This window comes from Mirounga angustirostris, unplaced genomic scaffold, assembly GCF_029215605.1.
Source record: "Mirounga angustirostris isolate CCGP_5_RB_7025 unplaced genomic scaffold, mMirAng1.0.hap1 SCAF_5, whole genome shotgun sequence".
NCBI classification, from domain to species: domain Eukaryota; kingdom Metazoa; phylum Chordata; class Mammalia; order Carnivora; family Phocidae; genus Mirounga; species Mirounga angustirostris.
This window is the reverse complement of record NW_026991713.1, coordinates 48,801,087-48,827,983: the sequence shown is the minus strand read 5'-3', so window position 1 is coordinate 48,827,983 and position 26,897 is coordinate 48,801,087.

Sequence of the window (26,897 nt, the reverse complement as noted above, 5' to 3'; positions counted from 1 at the left end):
CCAAAGAATACATTTGGGAAACCCTTCGAGGCAGAGTCAGATTTTTTTTTTTTTAATGCAGGACTTCTCAGAACATTTAATATGCTAATGTACATCTTCAGTTTCCAAGAGGAGAAATAGAAACTATGGTATTTCCAACTATAGTGTTCTAAATATAGTGTTTCCTTATTTAGTTATGGGGTCCTTTGCGCCAGGAGCATCTATTAGGCTAGTGTCCTTTGGCATAATCTTTGGGAAAGAATGCTTCACAGTTGCTAGAGAAGCCTTATCCTCAGCACTGGAAGATCAGTTCTGCTTCACATGTTTTGAGGCAAGAGGAGTTTTTTGTTTTGTTTTGTGTCCCAATCTAGGTCCATTTCATAAGGTGCTTTTACTGAAATGCTACATGAGTCTTTGGAACTGGGGATAGCCCCTGCCCTGTATCTGACTACGCTCTGTGGCGAGAATGCTATGCCAACTCTAAGTGTCCATCGGGGGCAGCATCCGATGTGTCTGTTGGGGGCGATATGTCCCACCCAGGTAGGAAGTCTGGAAGGGAGAACACTGAGTGATGCCCCAATGGACTCTGCTGACATTTGTGAAATAGCAGTAAATTTTCCATGGGAGCCGAATGGAGAGCAACAGAAGTTACAGATGATGGCGATGTCTGCTGAGGCTGCCTTTCTCCCCATCCTGCCTTCTTCCTGGCGTCTGAAGGCAACCAGAGAGAAGAGCAAAGAAAAAAAGCCTTTAAAAAAAAAATTGGTAAACGAGTTTTGTTCACCTGTAACACCTGCATTTGTAAGCAGGTGATCTGGATCAGGGCCTCTCCGACTTTAAGGTGCAAGGAATCACCTGGGGATCGTATTAAAGATTCAGGTTCAAGACACAGTGGGTCTTTGTGGGGTCAGAGATTCCACGTTTCTAACAAGCTCCCAGGTGAGGCCAGAGCCGCCGTGAACAATGCACACGTTGAGGAGCAATGATATATATTTCATCGCTTCTCCAATTTTAGTGTGCCTGAAAAGCCCCTGGCCTATTTTCTACAAATGCCTATGTCTGGGCTTCCCTTCTGGAGATGCTAATTTTGTAGATCTGGATTTTTTTTTTTAATTTTAAAAGATTTTATTTATTTATTTGAGAGAGAGAGAATGAGAGAGAGCACATGAGAGGGGGGAGGGTCAGAGGGAGAGGCAGACTCCCTGCCGAGCAGGGAGCCCGATGCGGGACTCGATCCAGGGACTCCAGGATCATGACCTGAGCCGAAGGCAGTCGCTTAACCAACTGAGCCACCCAGGCGCCCCTAGATCTGGATTTTTATCTCATCTCTTTACCCTCATACACTTCAGTGTGCATTTCTTAAACATAAGCTTATCCTCTTCATAATCACAGTGTAATGATCAAAACCAGCAAACTAACCTTGTGATAATAGTGTTACTTAATCTACAGATACTAGTCACATCTTTCTGATTGTCCCAGGAATTCTGTTTATTACCACATACGTTACCACCTCCTTCCCCACCCCACCCCCAAAAAAGAAAGTTCTGGCCCAGGCCAAGGAGGCCAGGTGTTTAACATTATTAAATGAGCTGAGACCTAAGACAACAGGAAATAATAGGATATGGTAGGAATGGTGCCTCTCTGGGGTGATTGCCATGCTGGAGGCATCTTAATTAGAATATCTTCAAACCACAGTGGTAGACTAAGTTCCTCACAGTCACACACCCTCTCACCCCTGCCCCCAGCTCCACACCAGCTACCGAGTCCTTGAAGCGTAAGAGCTCCCAAGTGTGTGGTTTCCTGTCCACGGCTCCCGTCCTTCCCCTATCACAGCTGCTGTCAGTGATGGTGCCCGAGAGGTAATCCATCATCCATTCAAACAAACGTTTAAATGCTGGTTATAAAGGCCAGGTGATCTCGTGAGTTTTTAAGCTTGTGAAATGCGAGACAGACTATTGCTTTTTTAACTACCTGGCTGGTGCTGGTTGGTGCCAAGAATCACACCCAGAACATTAGGGCTGTTGAGAATCTATCTGTAGCTGGTGAGAAGCAGCTACCATCCTGGTATTCAGGGTCCCCTAGGAAGGAAAACAAGAGCCAATGTCAACTGAAGATAGCTTTCATTACATGTGACTGAAAGAAACGACCTTCCTTCAGAAAGGCATTTTCTCCCTTCGTGTTTTGGGGAAGTTGGCTGCCCTGAAGTCAGATGTCTGACTTTTCTGCTAACTGGCATCTGGGCCATCAAAGCCCCCGTCTGCATAAATGAGGACCTTGGTCAATCCTAGCACATAAGCCATGCACAGGACCTGCTGCCCAGCTGCAGGCCCACAGCTATTACCCAAAACCCTGGTGGTCACATGCGTTTCAGAATCCAGACATTTGTGGAGTTTGGAAAAACTAGATACGGACCATAAACCACGTATGATGCGATACACCAGCAAAACCGGGGACCATACCTCATAACCAAACACGTTCACATTTCTGCAGCAAAATTATACCTATTCATGATCAAGTGCCATAAATGAAAACTAAGTTGATTTTCCCATGAGTTCCAGTGAGGGTATATAGCCACGTGATTTAGGTCAGCTCGGATTTTACTTCCAAAGAACTTGAGAGAAAACGTTCACATTTTTAAGTCTTTCTGTCTTTTGGAATTGCAGAGAAGGCATTATGGACCTGCTCAAGTGTCTATTACTATAAATTTTGGTCTGTAGTGCTCCATAACACAGATTAAAAAAAAAACAGTGGCAATTATGAAAATTAGGAAAACCAAATGAAAGCCAGAGAGCATGATAAAATATGGAATACTGGCTTTTCTGTCCATTATAATAACATCAGGTGGGATGCCTTGTCAGGAATCATGTTGGGTGCTTTCCATTGATTAGATCATTTGTTACACTTAAGAACTTTCTGAGGATGGTACTATTATGACCCCTTTCTTATAGATGAGAAAACTAAGGATCAGAGAGGTTAAGTAACTTGCCCACGGTCACCTGGCTCATAAATAATAGAGCTGGGTGTAGAACCCAGGTCTGTCTGACTCCGGTGAATCTTAGGTCCATAATCATGATGCCATCATACCCATGCCAAGTTGGAGGGCAGGGCTTTTTGTTTACTGTGCTCGTGTGCATAGTGGAAATGCAATCAGCTATCCGGAAAAACAATCAGATTACTTCTGTGCTCCTACTTCAATTTTCAACATTTTAGTCAATTCATTGATCCAAAGCCTGCTATCCCCATTACATATTATTACCACATTAAAATAATGTGTGTTGAGCTTATGGAAGTGATTCACTGTGTTATTTTTTTTAAGATTTATTTATTTACTTTGAGAGAGAGAGAAAGAAAGCGAGTGTGAACGGGGTGGGGAGGGGGGGAGAAAGAGGAAGAGAATCCCAAGCCAACTCCCCACCCAGCATAGAGCCTGACTCAGGGCTCGATCCCAGAACCCTGAGATCATGACCTGAGCCAAAATCAAGAGTCCCATGCTTAACCAACAGTAAGTTTCCCTACTGTGTTATTTATACTTTTAAAGAGTAGATGTGGATTAAAAAATTTTTTTAAAAATTGATACACTGAGGGCTCCTAAAGAAGTCAGTAGCTGTTGCCCAAATATAAAATAACCCGAGTTCAATTTAAATGAAAGGGCCTTGCCGAGCTCCCATTTTGTGCTTTGTCGTTCACTTATACCGGAGTTACAAAAATGGGTGACGCTCTTGCCCTAGTGTCACTCATAATGGAGGGGAAGACAGACAAGTAGACAAGTAATTACCCAATTATGTGGAAAGAGCCACCTCAGGGATGTGAAGCAAGGAGCTTAGAGGAGAAAAGCCATAGAGAGGAGAGGGTCCCCACACGGGCATATGACAGACGCAGCACACAGCCATTGCTCTGTACCACCAAAAAGTAGTCACAACGTACTTCCTTAATGCATGTGTGTTTGTGGCAAAACCCAGCCTGGATTGTGAAATGAGGAAAACTATTAGCATAATTTAAATTTGGGGTTATGTGATGAGCACTGGGTGTTATACGCAACTAATGTATCATTGAACATTATATCAAAAACTAATGATGTAGTATACGTTGGCTAATTGAATTTAAACAAAAAAATAATAAGGTTTGGGTTATGTTTACATTTCCAAAATGCCCAGCTTAATCAAATTCCCTCTCCCAACCTTATGTCTGTGACATTACCTTCTCTTCTCTCTCTCACGCACTCCCTACCAGCCCCATGGATTCTCCAGACACGCTTTCACGCTGGGGCTTTTGTACTTGCTGTACTTTGCTGGAACAGTCTTCTCCATGAGGCTGGCTCCCTCGCCTCCTTCAAGTTCTACCTCGGTGCGGCTTACCCTGATCACTTTTATCACCTGCCATTCTGGGGCTGCTGCTTTGCCCTTTTTTTTTTTTTTTTTGCACTGCACTCATCACAATGGGAGTGCATTCTGTACTTTAGTTATACGCTTGTTTACTAGTTATGTTTATGCAACCATAACTAATAGCTCCCTAAGGGCAAGGGTTTGGTTTAATTCACTGCTGCCTCCCTGGTTTGGGGACAGCATCTGGCGGTAACAAGCATGCACTCAGTATTGGCAGAATGAGTGAATATGTTTCTATGGTCAGCCTGGCCGTGGCTATGTAACTTGGTGTTAGCCAAGAGCTTATTAGAGTCATCATCCTCTGTTAATAAAAGAAGGCCCAAAGAATGCAAGCATTATATAATCTTTTGGCATCTTCCTCAGGAAAGCTCCTCCGTCAATACCATCATGGAGGGCATTGTCTCAATGCACAATGTTTATTGACACTGAAAAACAATGAATGAACTTCACAGCAAAATAAGATTCAGGACCACGTAAATTGGAAATCCAAAGTATGGATGCCATGAATGTCCAGGAGCTAGCTCATAACCTATGGAAATGTCTTAACAGGTGGAATTACTTTGGGGAATATACCTCAACCCAGGACATGACCCTCTCTGCCCTACAAGGTGGAAACCTCAGTCTTGTTAAGGTCCTCGAGTTCATGAGTTTGGGGGAGGCTAACTCACACTACCAAATTCAGAAGGGATTGAAGAATATGCCAGAATGAAAGTGGATCTGTTACACGGACTAGAACTCTCACCCATGTGACTTAAGCAGCATTTTCTCTCCCTGTTGGCAGATGGACACAGGAGCTCCAATGACCTTCAGAAGCCTCGTTGGTCAGGATGCACTCTGATGATATGAGATGGTCCATAGTGAGATGGTCCAATCCCTTACTGGGGATTACTCTGCCACAGAACTGGGGCCAGGGGACCTCTTTCTCTGCTACATTACCCCAACATGCCTCTGTCACTCTCTCCACCTTTCCTTGGATGACCAGCTGCCAAAGGAACATTGGTTTTCTTTTGATGCATCAATCCCTCCCACCAAGTCCTGCCCTGGCCTGTGAGATGCTTTATTTTGTTAAGATAACTGCATACCTCTAACACCTCTGTTTATTTGATCACTGAACTTTGAGAGAGCAACCTTATTTTTAATTTCTTAGGGAGCACTTCCCCTATGGCTTCCAAGTACCCTCTCTGATTCCTAATCAACCCCAAATCGTCATTGTCACCTTTGCTTCCCCCGTATCTTAATACCAGACGATGCTTCTGGAAAACAAACGACTTCTATCGGGATCATGTACGTAGCAGCAGAAGGCGGCTTCTACAGCGTGTAGACACTCAGGCAAACTGGTCACTTAAAGCTGTGTCCTTTCTGTGTGATGATTTCTGGGCACCGACTTGATGCCAGGGCACTGACTGGATTGAACTTTATTAATGAGACATCTAGTGGGGCTGAAGTAGAAAATTGTCACTCAGAATTCTCCATCCTGAGGACTGGAGGATTCAGTGCCAAGAGGGACCTCTAGTGTTCTGCAAAAAGTCCAACTCAGTCATGCTGAAGATTCTTTAGATGTCATTTCCTAGTTTCCAGGTGTCAAACAAGAGTGTATTTTTATTCACAGTTTGCCATTCTAGCTATGAAATACAGAGGCAAAGCCTATTCAGGATTTCTAGCTCAGTATTTTTAAGTGGATGAGTTTAAATAACTTCTCTGCACAGGAAATGTTTTCCGTGGCGCGCCAGGACACACTGTCCCCATCGGCCTATAATGACACTGGATCTAATTTACTGGGCATTGCTGCTTTTAAGCTTTACCTTCGCTACTATTTTTCTCCTTGTTTTTCAGAGACGTAGGGAGGTTAAGCAACCAAGCTGAGGTAACAGTTAAGTTGCAGGGCCCGACCCTAATCTCAGATCTGAGTCCAAAGCCTGGGTTCTCTTTTTTTTTTTAATCAAAATACTTTTTCTTAAATTTTTTCTTAAATAGCTTTATTGAGATTTAATTCACAATTGAGATTTAATTTAATTTTTTTTAAAGATTTTATTTATTTATCTGAGACAGAGAGAATGAGAGAGACAGAGAGCACATGAGAGGGGGGAGGGTCAGAGGGAGAAGCAGGCTCCCTGCTGAGCAGGGAGCCCGATGCGGGACTCGAGCCAGGGACTCCAGGATCATGACCCGAGCCGAAGGCAGCTGCTTAACCAACTGAGCCACCCAGGCGCCCCGAGATTTAATTTAATTTAATTGAGATTTAATCCACATATCATATAATTCACCCATTTAAAGTGTACAGTTCAGTGACTTGTTATATTTATGGAGTTGTGCAACCATCACTATAATCTCTTTTAGAACCTTTTTTATCACCCCAAAAAGGAACCCTGAGGCCCTTAGCTATCACTCTCTAAGGCGATCAGTTTTTTTAAAACCACTTTGCTGAGGTATGATTGATTTGTAAAAAAAACTGTACATATTTAATGCGTACCAGTTGATGAGTTTGAGGATAAATATACACACGCGAAACCATCACCACCATCGAGGCCACAAACATTATCCGTCAACTCCCCAACTTTCTTCCTGCCCCCTTTATTACTATCACTGTCGCTACCATCATTATTACCAGTGTGGCAGAAACGCTTCACATAAGATGTACCCACCCAGTGAATTTTAAGTATATGATACAGCATTTTTGGCTAAAGGTACTATGCTGTATAGCTGATATCCAGAATTTATTCATCATGCAAATCAAAATATTTATACCTTTGACCATCACCTCTCCATTTCCTGCTCCCCCCAGCCCCTCTGCTTCTATGAATTTGACCATTTTATTATTTTACATGTAAGTGAAATCGTCAAAGCCTGTATTCTTTTTTTTTTTTTAAAGATTTTATTTATTTATTTGACAGAGAGAGAAATAGCGAGAGCAGGAACACAAGCAGGGGGAATGGAAGAGGGAGAAGCAGGCTTCTCGCCGAGCAGGGAGCCTGATGTGGGACTCGATCCCAGGACCCTGGGATCATGACCTGAGCCGAAGGCAGACGCTTAACGACTGAGCCACCCAGGCGCCCAAAGCCTGTATTCTTAACCATTACACTTGCACATACATCTGGAGTAGGCTAAAAGGTCACCTTTCTCCCACTGTCTCTCTCCTTCTTCATTCATTGTTCTCCCTCTCCTGTCCTCCCTTTCTTCCCCCCACTTCTTTCACTCTTTCCAGTCTTCTCTTTATTCTTCTGAGTTGGCAAATGTATCCATTTTCCATCAAAAGCTTGGTGACATTTGCAATGGGAGTGGATTTGTTTTTTTCAGGGTTGTGCTTATAATGGCATTTTTTTGAAAGCCCATGGGAATTGGCATGTTTTTGCCTTGACACTGTTAAATACTCTCCCACATGAAATCAAAGCAGATTTTTCACGTGTCACTGCTGGGTAATGGCTTTTCCTGGGTGGTGTCCAATCCAGAGAACTGATGCTATTTTATTCCCCTGATGAAAACGGTTATTTGGCTCTTTCCAGCTCTAAAATTATCCTGTCTTAGCATCTCCATCTCAGCTGAAGAGGTAAATCTGTTTTAAAGAACAGGTACTTTTTTGCTGAAACCGAGGCATCAAGGTTGAGCAAGTATTTAAGTTGAGTATTCAAAGCATTTTCGTTTATTACAGTGCCTGGAAACTCATGGCTTTTCCAACTACAAATAGTTTTTGTCTTGTTTTTTTTTTTGTTTTTGTTTTTGTTGTTGTTGTTTTGGTTTGCTTTGTTTTGCACCAGACCTGGGAGGAAATTTTTCAGGCCTTTCAGGAAAAATATGATTTGGTCATATGTAGGGAGACTGTAGACAGGGTGGTTGAGGAGACACTCCACACATACCTTGCTGTTAGTGTGTAAGCAACTCTTCTGTCTTCCCAGTATCTTTCTGTTGGGAAATTCCCCTCCCACACATGTTTGGGGGTCTGTCACTCATACAGAGATTTTCCTGAGGGTTGGGCACCTGAGCCAGACTGGACAAGCCTACCCCCTTGAGGTGGACATCTAACTCAAGCAGAGCCATTCAAAGTCACATTAGGGGCTAACAGAGAGAAGTTCCCTCCTCCTGAAGACTGCAAGAACAAAGAACCATTTAAGTCTTTACCTACTGAAATAATCTGTGCTGCCAAGTAGAGAAAACTTGATTAAGGAGGAATGAAGCAGAGCTTAAAGGCAGAGATGGAGCAATTGCATCTTAGTGCCATAGTCTGATGTCCTGGATCCAGCTATGCCTGAACTTAAACCTATTCCTCCTCATCTTTTCAATTATAAGAACAAATAAATGGACATTTGGGTCAAACTAATTTGAGTTGGGTATTTGTCATGTGAAATGGACAGTGTCTTGACTGATATAACAACATATGCAGACATTTCTGGTCAAACAAACAGGAAGTGAACAAATAGGATTCATTTACCCTCCATATTGGTACTCTTCCAGGGAGGATCTCATGAGGGCCAGTAAATTTTCTCCTGGTATCAACTATGAATGAATAAAGACTTTGCTTTGTTGCTGCTTTTCTGCCATCCATATGGAGTAAGTGAAAGTTTTACTCCATCTCCCGATTCTTCTCCATCCTCCTCGTGTAGACCATGTCTGTATAACTAAGGATACAGTTGTTCTGATCACAATTTTTGATAAAAGTAAATATTAGCAATGTCTAATTCTTCACAATTGAGTTGCACAGCCCTGGCTCTCAAACTATTTGGCACCAAGAACATCTTTTCTTTTTCTTTTCCGTGTGAAAGATTTTGCTTACCAAAACATCATACTAAATAATTATGGATTTGTTTCACTATATGGAATAAATCAATATATAAAAAGCGATGAATCAGAACAGCTTATCATTTGCTAAAACCAGCATTTCTACGCCAAACTGACACAATCCCTGCTATGAATAGCAATTTTGAGTGTAATGCTATAGTTTAGGATTTTTGCAATATTGCATATATTGTAAGTATGTCATAAATATCACATATGAAAAATGTAAATATATGTACACATAAACTTTCACCTTTGGAGACTCCTAACTGAGAACATCTGACCTATTAAGGGTTGGCACTATGTGTAGGAAGATGCATGGCATGGACCCTCTCCTCGGTGAATTCATAGTTCAGTTTCATTCCTCCCTCCACGGAAAGTTTATTGACTGCTCATCAAGCAGAATTCCTTGAGATACAAAGCTGAAGGAGACATGGTCTCTGCTCCCAAGGAATGTACAGCTTGATTGACAAGAAAGGCAACTAACACAACTCCCAGGCCACTAAATGCTGCAACAGATTAATGTGTATCTGACACGTTAGATTAACTAGGATTCCATGAGAACATTGCCATAGCCTCTGGCCAACTGCTGTTTTCAGTTCCTTTAGCTCCTGTGACAGGAGGCAAAGCTGAAGCTACCCGCCCCCGCACGGTGATCGGCACCTTGCAGCTGCAGCGCGTGCGCATGCGCCACGGAGAAGGGCAGACCACAGCAAGATGGTGATGGCGTGCCTGAGGAGCCAGGACGTAAATGCAGGAGGCATGCTTTGTTACGGGCCGTTTTGCCAAGCTACGTAAGTTAATTATGGTGGACTTTGGGGATGATTTGGCCAGGGTATTACAAGGTTTGGTAGGGCCCCACTTGAGACTCGCCATAACCTTATGGGACGTCACCACAACACTGCCAATCTGAGTGGGTGTCCATGAGCTAGGGGGATTACTGAGAATCCATGTCAATCCGATTTTCCCAGCGGGATCCTGGTGAGAATGCACCCCTTGCGGTTGTCACATTCACTTCTGATTTCTGCAAGGTGTATGTGTGAGGGGCTCATTTTACCAAGCCTCCTATCCAATCATCTTCAGGATTCTTTCAAGCACAGGAGGGACCCCACCTCACCCTGGGCAGGGCTAGGGAAGGCTTCCTAGAGGAGGTCATGGTTATGCTGACTTTAGAGGTACATTTAGAAAGGCAGAGGGAGAAGAATGGATAGTCCCAGTAGGGGAAGTATCAGGCCCAGGAGTGTGAAACAGCAATGGGCTTTTTGAGCAAGGGGGATAGATAGCAAAACAAAAACAAAAACAAAAAACCAGCCAACCAACCAAACAAAAAAAACGTTTGGAGAATAAGACACAAGGTGGTGTCTTGGTGTATATGGAGAGATGCTGAAGGATTGACATCAAGGGAATAAAGTCAGAACTGTGTTTAGGTTACTGTGACATCAGGGTGGAGGAAGGATGCTGTGTGTGTGTGTGTGTGTGTGTGTGTGTTGGGAGTTACCTGGGAATGAGTAGTGAAACCATTAGAAGGCCAGAGATACCAGCAGGCACGTGGGCAGAGGAGAGCCCATAGTGCCTGATCCAAGGGACTAGTGATGAGGATGAAGAAGAGATTTAGAGACCAAATCAGAGAGTGGATCTGGAGTTCAGAGTGCTGAGAGGTCTGAGAAGGTCAGCAAAGCCAGCTTTTCCAGAAGTGTGCTGTGGAATCAGCCTCTCTGGATGGTGTTAAAGAAAAACTATTCAGGGGGCGCCTGGGTGGCTCAGTCGTTGGGCGTCTGCCTTTGGCTCGGGTCAGGATCCCGGGATCCTGGGCAGGATCCCGCATCGGGCTCCCTGCTCAGCAGGGAGTCTGCCTCTCCCTCTACTCCTCCCCCCTGCTCATGATCTCTCTCTCGCTCTCTCTCAAAGAAAGAAAGAAAGAGAAAGAAAGAAAGAAAGAAAGAAAGAAAGAAAGAAAGAAAGAAAGAAAGAAAGAAAGAAAGAAAGAAAGAAAGAAAGAAAGAAAAACTATTCAGGGCGCCTGGGTGGCTCAGTTGGTTAAGCGACTGCCTTCAGCTCAGGTCATGATCCTGGAGTCCCAGGATCGAGTCCCACATCGGGCTCTCTGCTTAGCGGGGAGTCTGCTTCTCCCTCTGACCCTCCCCCCTCTCATGTGCTCTCTCTCTCTCATTCTCTCTCTCACATAAATAAATAAAATCTTTAAAAAAAAAAAAAGAAAAGAAAAACTATTCAGATACTTATTAAAGACCAAAAGGAAGACTTTATCAAGCAAAACTACTGCAATGGGAGCTTCCCAGTAGGGGAGAGAGATCGAGTTCGATTCCAAATACAACAAGGTAAAGTAGAAATGCACAGCCATGGAGCAAAGTAGGGGTCAGAGAGAAAACATCAAGGCTAGGGCAGTCTGGCTAAACCAAGGTGACAGGACTCGGACCGGAAAGCAGGCCAGTGTGATCAGACATGGGGGGTGAGGGGGAGGAATTTGATCAGACATCAGGGGTGATCAGATACCATGGGTGAGGGATTTTTGCTGAACTGACATAGCAGGTGTCTTCTTAAAACTGGACTAAGTGAGCTAAGGACAGAGGGAGGACTTAGAGGAGCCTGCCCCAAGTTTGGTCAAAGGAGAGAGCTTTGTCAATGGCAGTAAATAAAAACGAATAGGAGAGATCCCCGGAGCCCTCACAGTTCCCAAGACTGCAGTACCTCACCTGCTGGTCAGTTCGGCTCCATGGCAGCCTTACCTCACCTCTGTGAACTTACAGAGGTGTAACCAGAGGCCAGGGAGGACTCCAGAGAGGTCCCTCGGTTCTCACTTAGCTGGTCACTGTCGACCTTTGGAAGAGCAGTTCGGGAGAGAGCAGGAAGTAAGGGCAGATGACAAGTATAAAGGCCCCTGGAAGGACTTGAGGAGGAAAGCAGCCAGGTGCATCTGGAAAAGCAATTCTTTACAACTGTCTGTAGGAGACCATGGAGGAACGATTTGACACACAGTTACTGTCAGAACTTTCTGTAACAATTGCCATCATGGGTGTAGAAGTCTTTTTTTTTTTATTATTTTTTTTTTATTTTGAGAGAGAGAGAATGAGATAGAGAGAGCATGAGAGGGAGGAGGGTCAGAGGGAGAAGCAGATTCCCTGCCGAGCAGGGAGCCCCATGTGGGACTCGATCCCGGGACTCTGGGATCATGACCTGAGCTGAAGGCAGTCGCTTAACCAACTGAGCCACCCGGGCGCCCCAATGGGTGTAGAAGTCTTAAGGGAACAAATACCTTGTAGCTAGGTACCTTGAATAACATCTCAGATATTTAAAATACACTGACTTCAGAGGACGTCACTTCCAGAGTAGAAAGGTGGACATGAGGAAAAACTCGACTTCCCCCTTAAAATCACATCTTTGTCAAAGTCATGCAGACTTCCAGGCCCATAGATTCATTCCTCTTTCCCTTTCCACCCCTAAAGCTCATAGGAAAGTTTTCTCTGTACCTAAAGAAATCATGCTCTGGCAGCTGTATCCTGAGTAATCACTTTTGAGATAGAACTATTTTTCTAGCTGGAAAGGCTATATTTGAATTTCACCAGCTGCTTTCCTAATGATTATTAGAATATTTTGGTAAGGGCACCAGCTGCAGGAAAAGTAGTGGTGCCCCCTAATCTTTCTTTAATAAGGGAGGTTTTTGCCTCGGGCGAGATGACACTTACTTAATCCAGATATCGTCTCTCTGGGTGTTCCCCAATTCCGCCAGGCTTATGGATCACCCCAACCATTGGTATTCAAATAAAAATGGCTTGAGGCCCCCATCACATGCACATAAAGGGAAATCCAGCATACATTTCTGCCCGCTGTCTGGGCAAATTCTGTGGGCTGGGGTGGGGTGGCGGTAATTCTTCTAGGCTTTCTGCTTCTGCTAAATTCTCAGTTTTACTTCTATCTTGCCTCATGTGGTTTTTCTTTTCTCAATCTTGAATACAGTTGCTTTTTCCTTTGATGTTGTTTGTATAGCCTGTTTTTACAAAGAGTTTGAGATAAAGGGGATTGTATTGATTCAGAGCATGGCAAATTCTTTGAAACTAAATAGGAAATCTTTCTATTGATTTCTAGATTGAGATATTCCCAGCTCTTTCCACCAGTGTGAGAGTTTCTCTTGAGCTCTCTTCTCCTGGACCCTCCAGATTTCTTTTTCCTGGACCCTCTCCCTCCTGCCTTGTGTCTTTACATACCTATTTCTTCTATCAGCTTATTCTGTCCCCACCATCTCAGTCTGCCCTTGGAAACTTATTTTGCTTATATTATTAGGCAGAGAAATATACTTTTCTTTGGCTTAATGGTCTTCCTTTGAAAAATATTTTAAGAGCCTATTTTCCACAACCAAATGGCTCTTCAAGACATTTTGCTAAGTGAAAGATGCTTTCTCCTTAAGAGAAATTTCATCAACAGCTTTAAAAATAAAATTTTGTTATTCCCTTGCTATATTAAAATATGTCATACCCAGATTTTAGTAACTAGCTTATCAGCATTACTTTTATAGTATTGCCAAAATAAAGCTATAATTTGAAAATCATTGAGTAAGGAGACATAAGACTCAGTATGGCCGGATTTTATGTTCCTGTTTTTTCCATCTTCTTTGGTCATTTCTACACATTGTCTCCTTAGGCTGAGATCCTTTCCCATAAACAGGCTTGCCATCCTCTTATTTAGATTTTTGCTTCCTTCCTCTGCTTCCTCCTTCCTTCCTCTCCTTCCTCTCTTTCCTCTCCTTCCTTCCTTCCTTCCTTCCTTCTTTTTCTTTCAATAGGCCTTTATTTCCAGGACACTGTTAGTGAGCTGGTGGTAGATATTAAAATTAAAATAATAGACCTGAGGTTCCATCTGATTATGTGCAAAAAAGAATTGGAAAGAGGTAAAGTGCTTGCTTACTTGCTTATCATTTTTGTTATAGCTGGAAATTCACACATGGAACCAAAATCCAGGAACACAGTCCAAGACGAAGTTGTTTTTGGCTTTGCATCATAAAGGTTCTTGGTCTCCCTGTTACACCTTGAGACGTAAAAGCTCTTCCTTCAGATCTTATTTGAGAAATGGGAGTTGATCAACCTCCACAGCTTTAATGTTGGCAGCGATTCCATAAATTATTTGAAAGTGGTTTGCATTTTCTACTTGATCATGTAATCCTGCCTCACATCACATCGTGGAGGGAATTTTTTTCTTGTTTGCATAGTTTGCTAAGAAGTTCCCAGGTCAGTTTGGGTACATCTTGTCATCATGGAGGCCTCCCACTAGGTATACTTCTAGTCTTCCAAAATGGGCATGATCTGAAAATGAGTTTATGGAGTTGATGGACCAGACAAGTCAGCTCCATCACTATGCATCAACTGGCATGTCAGCTTCAGGATCACCACGTGACTTCACATAGTGACATCATCAGACAGGAGGGGTGCCTCCTGGGGTGCATCCTGGACCAAGCCATTGGTGGACTGCCCTAGCCTGACTCTCCAGCCCACAACTGTGGGGCCATACCTGAGGTATACATCTGCTTAGCATTACATTTCTTATCCGGATGTCTCCTGGTTTTACCAGCTGGAGTCACATAAATATGGTAAAATCTCCGGGATTCCTCCACCTGCATAAGTACAAACTCAGCACCCTTGAAATTGTCCCTAGTCATCTCTGCAAGTTTCCCATGAGGGTTTTACAAGTGCCACAGGGCAGTCATTTGGTGGCCTCCCATGCTTATTCTCTTTTTCTCTTATTCCAGCCTCCATTGTCATCGATAAGTCAGCCGTTTTATCATAATAAAGATAGTAAACATAGCAGTCACTTCTATGTGCTGGGAATTATCCCATAACCATATGCATAATAAGTCATTTAATCCTTACAGCCATACTATGAGGTAGCTCCTGTTGTCTCCATTTTACAGATGAGGAAACTGAAGTTCACACAAGTGTCAGCAAGGAAATGGTAGAACCCAGAGTCCCTGCCTTTAACCACTTTGCTCTTTGCCTGTTGTAGTCATTTAGGTGTTGACTTGAAACTCTGTGGATGAGAACACAAGCCTTGACATGAGTCAGACTTGGGTTTGAATCCCAGCTCAGCAACTTACTTATTGTGTCATTTTGGCAAGTTACGTAACTTCTTTGGCCCACAGTATCCTTATCTATAAATGGAGATAACACTACTACTTTCCTCATGAGGGGACTGTGGATATTAAATAAAATAGTGCATTGTAACAACATGAAGTGGAATCCTTGGTGTGTTAAGCATGCAATGAACATTAGCTTTGAATATAATAGCATTAACCCCCCTTTATGCTAATATTCTTTTTACAGATGAGCAAACTGAGACTTGGGGAAGTGGAAAACCTGCCAAAGGTAAACAGCCATAGAGAGGCCATCAATGCTTGAAACTCAGCTCTGGGACACCAAAGTCTGTGTTCTTTCCACCCATACCATATCTAGCTACATGGCATCTCTGCCCATCAGCTCCATGGGTGCTAAAGACCATGTGGAAGGTGCTATGCGGGATGTGGTTTTGATCAAGAAGTAGTCTCTGCCCTGATCTTACCTACAATTACCTGTGATAAGAGCCACGTGTGAGAAGTTCCAAATGAACAGAAAAAATGATGTGTGACTAGAGTGCTGAGTAGAGTGGGGCCATGTGACTGTGAGCTCAGTCTTTTGGCTGAGTGCCTGACTCTTCATTTCACCTCTTGCTGTGGAACTCTTGTTTTTCTTTAAACCCAAGAGTCCAGCTCCACGTGTAACATAATATCATGTAAATGAGGGTAATCTTGGAAGGCAGGCTGCCTGTCATACTATAGTTCCTTTGTTGCTCTAAAGAAAACCACATGCTTCATGGTATTTTTAGACTAGTTAGTATCAGCAGGTCCACAGCATTTTTATTTAGATGTTGCTATTCCATCTGTGCTTCCTCTAGTCATTTCAAGAAAACTCAGAATTTCTACCAGACCATAAGCTTTCAGGAGAGTAGAGAATCGAAAGAAAATGACCAGCACTTTCCTCTGGGCTCTCCTGGTTTCCACATGGAGTTTGTATTTGCTTCCCTGAGTCTCTGTGAAAGGAAGATATGGCTGACCAAGGGGCTTGCTTTCAAAGAATGGTGGAACCAATAACAAGGTGGGGTAAAGGATGAGAAATGACATGAGTTTGTCCTGATTGAAAGAGAAGAGAGTAGAAAAGGGGAAGAGGGAGGAACAGGGATGTCCAATACCTTGCTGAGTTCTTGATATTTACTGGCATATGGTATGGGCTTTTTGTTGTGGTTTGTTTGCTTTTGTTTTATTGTTTTGAGAAAGGGAGGATCATTCCAGTCCATTCTTGAGCCCTCTTTGAAGTCATTTGAATTTCTAAATTTGCTTCTTTCAGAGAAAGTTTTTATTTCTTGGGGGGGGAAGGTCCTTAAATTACTTTTCTCCCCAACTAATTTGTACCTCTCTTTCTCCACCCAAAATTAAATACCCAATGTCTTTGTGGCCAGAAAAATAAAAATGCTACTTCTCTCTCCCTAAAGAGAAATTGAGATGAGACAGGACTTTGATTTTGAATCTAATGTGGTCAGTAGGAGCAGTGCTCTCTGTCCTTAGGGTAGGAATTTGTGGATTCAAGGAGTGATTGAAGGGCACACTGTCCTCTCCCCAGCAGGTTAGAGGAAAAAGGGGTAAAAGAAAGGAAAGATCTAAGTCCTTCATAACAATCTTAGGGACCAAGACCTTTTTGCTGAGGCTCAGGCCAATTTATGACAAGCCCATGCAAATAAGAGCTCAGAACCATCTGTTGGTAGAGGGTAGGACTGATGAGATGTTGCTTGGCAAATGTTTTGTTTTGTTTTGTTTTGTTTTGTTTTGTTTTGTTTTAACTGATGTATTGTGAATGCATTGGGCCCAACAGCTACACACAGGAAATTGCCAAACTTTCCCCAGTATGACCACCTTGAAATGTATACTGCTCAATTTTCTTCCCCTGTCCCCTTCTGTAGTCTGGGGACATTTTCACATTAAAGACAAAACAAGTCTTAATTTGATAATTGTGACTCTTCAAGTATTAAAAGACTCAGTAGAGTCTAAATCAAATCTTTGATCTCAGATCTAATTCAAAACTTCTCCCATTTCCATAGCATAGGCCTGATCCTTGGCTGGGGGTCCTGAAATGGGGAAGGAGCGTTGATCTTAGGGTGTGCTTGAGCAATATTCTTTCTGACTCACTCCCTCTCCTCAGTTTGCTTTGTTGCCTTTGGCTTCTCCAGGATTGGGGGGTGGGGCAAAAGGGAGAGAAGGGCAAATCGTCTTTTCACGTTGTTGGGGCTCTTTTTGATTCTTTCTTGGCTGGCACTGCCAAGGTGTTAGGCCCTCCAATACCTCTTTTCACCACATGCCTCTGTGGATCCTCTACTTTGGGACTTTTGCACTATACTGGTTCCTGATATGGGTAATACATTCTTCAGCTGACCTCTTGTGACCCACTTTCCTCCTCCCATCTCCACTCCTGTCCCAGTGGTCTAATCTCCAGCTTCCTATAATGGGAGTCCCCTTGCTCTGGCAGGCCACTCTCTAGGGTGAGGTTCTTTTAAGATGTTTCAATACATATTCCGTGGTGTCCACAAGGCTCACGAGGACTAATGCACTCATGCTCCACCACGTGGAAAACGTGCTCCCATGCTGCTTCTGTCTTTGCCTGCCCTCTTGGGCAGCTTAAGGCAGGCTCCTGCCTTGAGAAATGGTTGCGCATGAGGCGGGCTGTGGTCTGTCCAACTACTATGTCCTCAAGCCTTCAAGGACATGTGTCAGGCTCTCCAGTGATGAGAATAGCCAAGTGATCTTTAGTCTTAGGAATTCCCTTGAGTGAACTCCCTTTGGGAATTTCTTTTTTTTTTTTTTTAAGATTTTATTTATTTGTTTGACAGAAACAGAGAGAGAGAGGGAACACAAGCAGGGGGAGCGGGAGAGGGAGAAGCAGGCTTCCTGCGGAGCAGGGAGCCCGATGCGGGGCTCTATCCCAGGACCCTGGGACCATGACCTGAGCCGAAGGCAGATGCGTAACGACTGAGCCACCCAGGCGCCCCTCCCTTTGGGAATTTCAAGATTCATGCACCCAGATCAAGAAGCAGAGTACTATCAGAACTCAAAGCACCCTTCATGTTACTTTCTAGTCTCTCTAGACTAGATTAGTCTCCTTTTATATAGTCTAGAAGCAAAAGACTAGTTGGACTATCTTTCAGTGAGTTTTGGTATCCAGTAGATCCCTATAGGATTGAGGAGGGAGGTGCTTGCTACTCACTGTTTTCACCTTAGGGGCTTCAGCCAAAATGCAGACAGCAGGAAAAGATCCATTTGCACCTAATGGACATCTGTAAGTTGAAAGTTCATAAGGAGTGAACTTTCTGTGCTGACTCCACTTTGAGACTTCCTCATGAGTCATTTAGAAAAATATTTCCAGATTGTACTATCTCTGGCAATTAGTATTTGTTCTCAGAAGATGTCTGTGAATGTGTTTATGTCTGCTTCAACAATTACTTGCTAGATAAACAGAAAAGGTAATAAATAGACATGTCTACATTAGTGGGGGACTATATATATGGCTGTAGCTAAAATTTATTGAGCACATATTCTTTGCTAAGCTCTGTTCTATGTGTGTTTGGATTCTTTAAAGCCTATTATTATCACCATATCACGAATAAGGAGGCTGAGGCACAGAGAGGTCAAGAAAAATGACCAAGGTCACACAGCTGGGAAAATGAGAGCCAGATTCAAGCTCTGGTCACCTGGGTCCAGAGATCCTGCTTGTAGCCATGGAATTCTTCTACTCTGGGGCCCAAGCTTCACTGGAATTGCTGATGAAATGCCTCTGAATTTCCTTAGGCTGAATGACTCAGACTTATAGAAACGTATCACTGGGAAGGTGATGGCTTCTGGGTCAGGATTTGGTCTTTTGGGGAGGGAGTTAGATTTTCAATTTGATGTCATTGCTCTGCAGAGTGGGAAGAATAAGGCATTTGGAGACGTGAGAGCCTCTTTGGGAATAGGTTTGCGCCCATGATGGAAACCCCATGAGAAAAGTCTACTTTTTTTGATATTCTTCCTTAGGCCATAGGAAGAATCATGAACAGTATGCAGATTTAAGTTTTGTAAGAGGAAAATATGTTGTTTGTTTCTTGAATTACCCTAGTTTTCAGACAAGACCAAAACACCTCAATCCTTTGTGTTGACACAATGTAGAATTAAAAGTCCAGGCACTTGATTGAGGTGTGGTCAGCCCCACATCAACTTGCTGTCCGAGCCCAGGAGAAGGGAGAAAATTAAAGGGGGTTGCCTGGGAGTTCCCAGTGGTGACCAGTGAGGAGAGGTGGGGGCCTATGGCAGAATGGGAAGGAGAAGAGGGCACTAAGAAGCAGGTTCCAAGTAGAGAAGTGATGTGAAGTAAATCTTCCCCTTCCAATACGTTCTTAGAAAATCTGACCTATAGGAGGGGAGGAGGAGGAAAGGAGGATACTTGGGTTAGATCTTTTTTCACTAAAGACCAATAGGACTGTTACTTGGTCACATGGTTTCAAAGACAGCAAGTCAGAGCAACTCTTGTGTCACCCTCTGAGTAGGACTGGACAGAAATGGGATTGAGGGGGCATGCTAGATCAGCAAGGGCAGGAGAAGATCAGGCATCAAGCTTTGTTGGGGTTTCTGGGTGCAGTGTCAAAGGTAGGTGGTAGATGGTGTTCACAAGGAAAGCCAGCAGTCTCAGCTTCAAGGGAAGGTGGAGTCTGGGCTAAAGGGGGGTAGTCTGGTCATGAGGACAACTGCAAGTATTAGGCACAGCAACATGGAAAAATATCCTGGAGCATCTCTAAAATGTCTGCCTTCTCATGCACTAACTGTCATCTCAGGACCATATAAATAGCAACAGAACATTTACCAGTCTTCATTCACTTTTTAAATTTTTCATTCACTTTACAAATATATATTGGATGCTTCATATGTGTCTTGTCTTGCACTAATCCCTAGAGATACTGTGCCATTAGAAGGACATGATTTCTACTTGCAGAGTTCATAGTCCAGGGGGATGATGGGGCAAATCAACACAGTAGTGTTAATAGTGCTTTGATGGGATAAGCACAGATGCTCTGGGCTCATAGGAGGGCACGCAACCTAAGCTTTACCTGGGGGAGGTGGTGTTAAAGACTTCCTGGAGGAAGTGACATCTATAGGGAGGCCTGGAAAATGGAGATGGGACAGGAGATTGTTTCAAGCAGATGACTCTTGACTTGAATAAGAACCAGAGACAAAAAGGGGCCTTGAGTGGCCTGATATGCCTGACGAGGACTGTGCCAGCAGGAAATAGGTAGAAAGCAGAGGCAGGAGTCAGGGACAGAGCACGATGGGCTTTATAACCAGTCCATGAGGCAGGTAACACTGCCATCTTACCGCTGAGGCCAGGGAGCTCAGGGGGTTAAGGGATGTGCCCCGAATCACACAGTGCAGGTAGCAGAACGGGAATTGGATCTAAAATCTGCCTCACCCCAAAGACAGAACTCTCTCTACATTACTCCTGTGCATCTTTCTTTTTTTTTTTTTAATTTGGGGAAAAGTCTAATTAAAATTTGTACCCAAATAAACAATGTCTCCACCTCCAACAGACCCCTCTGCTTCATTTTGACCCAAAAGTCATTGCATCCTCTCAGAATTAAAGAGATTGAAATGCATTAAAGAATATTCTTTTCTGATCCTGATGGAGGCAGCAAATCACTGAGAACTCAGCTCAGTGCTCAGGCCTAAAGTCATTGTGACCAAAAGCTTGGAAGAGCCAGGCTGCATCTGTATTCCAAGTGAGAGAGAGTCCAGAGAGAAAAATGCACAGCAGTTTCTTTCATAAAATTTTTAAAAGGACTAGTTTGTTCATGACCTTGGTTGATTAGGGTCAGAAACTTGATGTGATAATGCTGAATATATGAGAAAAATCTATGTTTGCTCACTGGCCCATGTTCCTGACTAGGCCTCTAACTTTTCTTGATTTAACCCTTGGGAAACAGACATTGGTTTGAAGGTGTGTGTGTGTGTATGTGTGTTTGCTTTTTGCTACTCTCCCTAGTTTGGGACAAAATCCAGCATAATTATGGCATTTAACTACCGTTAAGTGAAAAATAAAGTTCATTGAAAACAATGAGTGTTGTCATACCTCATAAGAACTCACAGTACTTCCATCCGGATGCCTCCTTCTTGGCCAAACATCTGATGACAGTCTTTCCATTTCATCACTGGACTTTGGACTTCAGTCACCCTACGTCTCACTCCCTGAGGCAAAGCAGACACCATCCTGTCTTGGACAAAATTGAGAAATGAGCAAAGAATGCCTTTCAGGCTGTCAATCTTCTCTTCCTCTTCCCTTGGGGCTTTGCACTCAGTGGCTTAGGTAACTGTCACCACACTGTATCTCTGTCCTCTTCCATCAAAATGATGACCAAGAAGAAATATCAAATTTAATGATTGCAAGAGAAAGGAGTAATTATGATGTTAACAGCTTACACTTACATAGTGCAGGCGATGTGCAAACACGTGGTGCACAGAGTTTTGTGAACGTTGGCTCAGTGAGTTACTCCGTTCTCCGCACTAGAGAATATCATTCCCCCTCTATGTTACAGAGAAGTTAGTTTAGTTACCCAAGGTCATGTCATTAGAAGGTAGTAGATCATGGAAGTCTGGTTTTGTCCATTTCTTAGTTGTTATATTAGGAGAATGGGAATGATGCATTGACCAGGATGTTGAAGGCACTGTGCTAGATAACCATATGCAGTATTTTACCTAATGCCCCTAACTAGCTTTTGATATAAGGTGCTATAACCCCAATTTGCAAAAAGGAAGACAAGAGGATATGTGACTTGCCGAGATTTCATAACTAGTAAGGGGCGGAGCAGGAATTGGAGCTATGATCTGAATGATTACAAATTCCATGTTCTTTTTTTTTTTTTATAAAGATTTTATTTATTTATTTGTGAGAGAGAGAATGAGAGAGAGCACATGAGAGGGGGGAGGGTCAGAGGGAGAAGCAGACTCCCTGCCGAGCAGGGAGCCCGATGCGGGACTCGATCCAGGGACTCCAGGATCATGACCTGAGCCGAAGGTAGTCGCTTAACCAACTGAGCCACCCAGGCGCCCCTCAAATTCCATGTTCTGTCCACCATGCGCACTCCAGGATTCAGGCCATCCATCACAGATTGTCAGTCTCTTCAGATTTTGTACTTTAAATATATATTTAATACCAGAGTATTAAGTTAGATTATTGCAGCCATGATCATTTGGGGTGGAACTTTGGGTAGCAACGAGGAGGCAGGAGAAGCACTGTATTTGGGAAATGGGGGAGTGGGCACTGAGACGTTCTTGGATGTAGAAGTTACAGTTTATAGGATGGTGACCACTTGGCCATCCTAGCAAACCAGTCTCATCTAGAAGCTGCTTCTTTCCAGTTCTAGCCCACTGTATTTGCCTATCTTTACCCCAAAAGTTCACAGCCTCCCCATAGTGGCCTTGTCTGAAACTAAATTCACCTTCTTTACATTCTCACTCAGGTTTAACAGTGTCACCTGAGCTAGAAATGCCCCTTCTCCTTCACCTGTCACATGTAGTCAGTTCTTGGGTTCTATGGATTCTGCCTTTTGCAGACCTTTCTGGCCTATTCTCTTACATATCATTACTCATCCTGTCTTTGCTAGGTCATTCATCATCATTTGCCTACAGGATCATAGTTGTCTCCCAAGTGAGCTCCTCACTCCTGGTTTCTCTTTTCTCTAATGTGCAATCATTGCTGCTCCTGGCATAATTGCCCTAATAGGGAAACTTTCCACCCCAAGTTCAGGAAATACTGACCTGTGGGATCACACGCAAACTCCTTAGAATAGCACACAAGGCCCTTTGCCTCTTGACTCTATCACACTTCAGCCTCATTCCTGCACCTTCCCCCATGCCTTCTCCTTGACTAGAGTGCCTTGACAGTAGAGATGATTTCTTATTCATATTTGCACCTGTAAGTGGGACAATGAATGAAGGAATGAATGAATGAACATGTGATGGAATGCAAGAAGAAAAGGAAGGCCATTCCACAGACTTAATGGCCAACCTCGAACATTATTTCAGATAATCAGGTTCCTTGTTTGACATCAGGCTAGGACACATTCCAGCCTCTCTTATCTCATCAACCACAATTTTATTACTGAGCAAGTCATTTACAGGCAGGGGGAGGGAGGGAGAGGAGGAGGGGCACTAGACGATGGCGGGGGGCGGGGGCAGTGGGAGAGAGAGAGAGTCAAAACTCACACCCACAGGGCAAGGTCAGATGCAGCCCATATCCCAAGGGAAGGAGTCATCCCCACATGGTGTTTTCAACTTGGAAATTCTCAGAGGATCAAAGAGAGACTGTTCACATCGCTGCTAGTCCCAGAACATATCCACTATTCCTTTCCCTCCCCTTTTTAGCTTCCAAAAGAAGAATGATTCATTTAAACGGACTTTCATGTGTACTTTATTTTTAGTCCAGGAAGTATTTGCTTTAAATGTTGGTGTATGGACTGTGAGCTCGGATCAGCTGACAGGGGCAGAGGAGTGGCTGCGGAGGGGCGTAAGTAAGGCGGCCAACAAGACTGCGTGGCTCTTTATGCCCTCTCAGGTCTCTGTCACTTGCAGAATTCGATTTAATCAGTTCCCACTGAGCGAGTGGCAGTCAACGGTAGTGTTTCTCTATAATATCATTCTCCTGAGGAGGATTTGGGTGTACTGTGTAGCCAGTCTCATTCCCTAAAACAGAAGAACTTCCTTCTTTTTTTCCCCCTCCTTCTTTCTCTCCACCATTCAATAATTGCCTCATGTGCCAGGCACCATGCTAAGCCTGTCTAGCCACTGATCCTGATCAGACACAACAAAATTACAAAATAGGTTCTTCTTGTAGCTGCATAAAATTTTATGTAGAGATAATCTGGTCGTGACAAAAAAAGAGACTGTCAGTCTTTGTGTGTTCCTTAGAAATTTGCCTTTTGATATTGCATCTGGAGATGAGGAGACCCGGGTCCTCCCAGCTCCGTGACCTGGTGCAAGTCATTCACCTCTTCTGACCTCAGATTTGTCCTCTATAAAATGATGATGGGAAAAGACCTGCTCTTTTTTTACATGAAGGGCAGTGATGAGGACTAACATGAAAACAACACGATCTCAGATGTATCAAGTACTGAACAAATGTATGGGAGGGTTATCGTTCTCAGCATGCCTTTCCCCCACCCCTCTCATTAGAACACTATGTCTTCTATAAATGAAATGATTAATAAATAAGGTGTTAGCTCCATACTGTTCAATAGTGAATGTCCTCCCTCATTCTACCAGATAAAGGTACTCAGAGAGAACGAGGCTGGAGACAGACCCTTCTGGGCAGAGGCAGGCTACCGTCACTCCTGGGAGGACAGATCCGAGGGTACTCATGCACAGTGGGCAGAGGGGACATGATGAGAAGGCCCATTTCTCTTTCATCTTCTGAGCTGCACAGATAGATGGAAAACCACCAAATGTGAGCTGTCGAAGCTTGCTGGTGTCCCTTGTCTGAGCACCTTCCCATGGAGCTGTTCAAAAGAATAAAACAAGTTCCCAGAGATTTTTTGATTAATTATATCTTGTCACTGCACCCAAATGGTAAGACAAAGCTACCTTCTGCCTTCAGGGAGCTGCATGTAAACACTCGGCTCTACATCACAGTCAGGACTGGGTTAGTTTGTTAGTGTGTACCGCCTAAACGCCCCACCCGCCCCACCCCAGCTTCAGAGCTGCCTTCTGGTGTGCCCACCCCCCCCCACACACATGCATATTGGGGAGGAAATGTTAGTGCCTCCATATGGAAATAAAAGCTTTCCCTGTGATGTAAATATCCACTTTGTTCCCTGGTTCCTTACCTTTAGGAAATGCACATTTCCCCTCCAAGGGAAGAAAATTGTTGGTGATGGAAAGTACTTTCCCATTGCTATCTTGAACCTCATATTCAGGCTATTGCATTCACTCATTCATTCAATCATTCATTCACTCACTCACTCATTCACTTGTAAATTGAGGGCCTACTAGGTACCAGATACTGTTCTAGGTGCTTGTTAATAAAGTAGTGAACAAAAGAGACGGGGTCCCTTCTTTCACACTGCTTACAGATGCAGTGAGAGGACATGGTCAATAAAACAAACAAGTGCGTATACAAAACAGCTTCAGACTGTGAATGAAAGCGAGCGACTGGACAGAGAATGACCAGGAAGGGCAGGATACCTGGGAAGGCCTCTCGGAGGAAGTGCATTTGAGCTGAGATCCGAGGACAAGGGGATCTGGGACAGAGCATTCCGTGTTAGGGGAACATCAAGTGTGAAGGTGGAAAAGACACATCTCACCTGCTGAGAAGCCAGTGTTGGCTTTGCTGACCCTGAGAATAGCTGGGTTTTCTGCTCCCTATACCGTGTCACTTAATGGGTGCCCACAGGTTTCAAGACAGGGCCTATCTGCTTCTCTGCTGCTTTCCCCCTTTTTGTCGGGCTCTTTCTAGCAAAGAAAGGAACACAGATGCTATAGGTGGTTTCAGATTACTCCCTTTCCTCAATTACCCCTATTTCTACAAGGCCCCCTAAACCTTTGCAGAGATCTCTGTCTCCAATGCTTACTGAAGCCAAAATTGGTACACAATTATTCCTCACCCCTCCTCCACTTCCTCCTCTACTAGAAATTGTGACTTTTAATCTTCAGACCCAACCTCGGTCTGGGAACTTACAATGGGATTTAAGAATGCCCATTTGGGGCGCCTGGGGGACTCAGTCAGTTTAGTGTCTGACTCTTGGTTTCGGCTTGGGTCATGGCCTCAAGGTCATGAGATGGAGCCCCACGTCAGGCTCCACACTCAGTGCAGAGTCTGCTTGTCCCTGTACCTCTGCTGCTCCCCCTGCTCATATTTGCTTGCTCTCTCTCAAATAAATAAATAAATAAGTAAAATTTAAAAAAAATAAAAGAATGCCCATTTAAGAAAGGACACCTATGAACAGACCAGCCTCCTGGTTTGTATCATGAAGAATGCGGAATGGAAAAACTCCCTTTCTAAATCAATGATGTAGGAGAAAGAGAAGCAGCCTTCAGATAGGAAAAGTATTTACTACATGTTAAGAACTATCTTACTTGTAACGTGACACCCCTTGAGAGCATTTTTATACAAGTCCCGCCCAGATGCCTACAGGAAATTGCCTGGTGACATGACCCCTCTCCATCTTTATTCTGTTTATGTGCCCATCAGCCCCGGGAGTATTTGAAATACATAGCAATGACTTTTTCCCAGGTAATTAAATTAAAAGGTACAAGGAACTGAAAAAACTATTCTACAACTCATATCAAACAAAGGGGGTATTGCAAACATACAAGATTTCTAGGCCAGTTCAACTCCAGAGGCTCATTCATCTCTTCTACAAGTAATGCCAGAGTTCTTCCTGCCTCCTTGTTTAAAACTTGTCCCTGAATGGATAAAGAAGATATGGTGTGTACATGTAAACACACACACACACACGAATATTACTCAGCCATCAAAAAGGATGAAATCTTATCATTTACATTAACATGGTTGGAACTGGAGGGTATTATGCTGAGCAAAATAAGTCAATCAGAGAAAGACAATTATCATATGGTTTCACTCATATGTGGAATATAAGAAATAGCACAGAGGATCCTAGGGGAAGGGAGGGAAAACTGAATGGGAAGAAGTTAGAGAGGGAGACAGA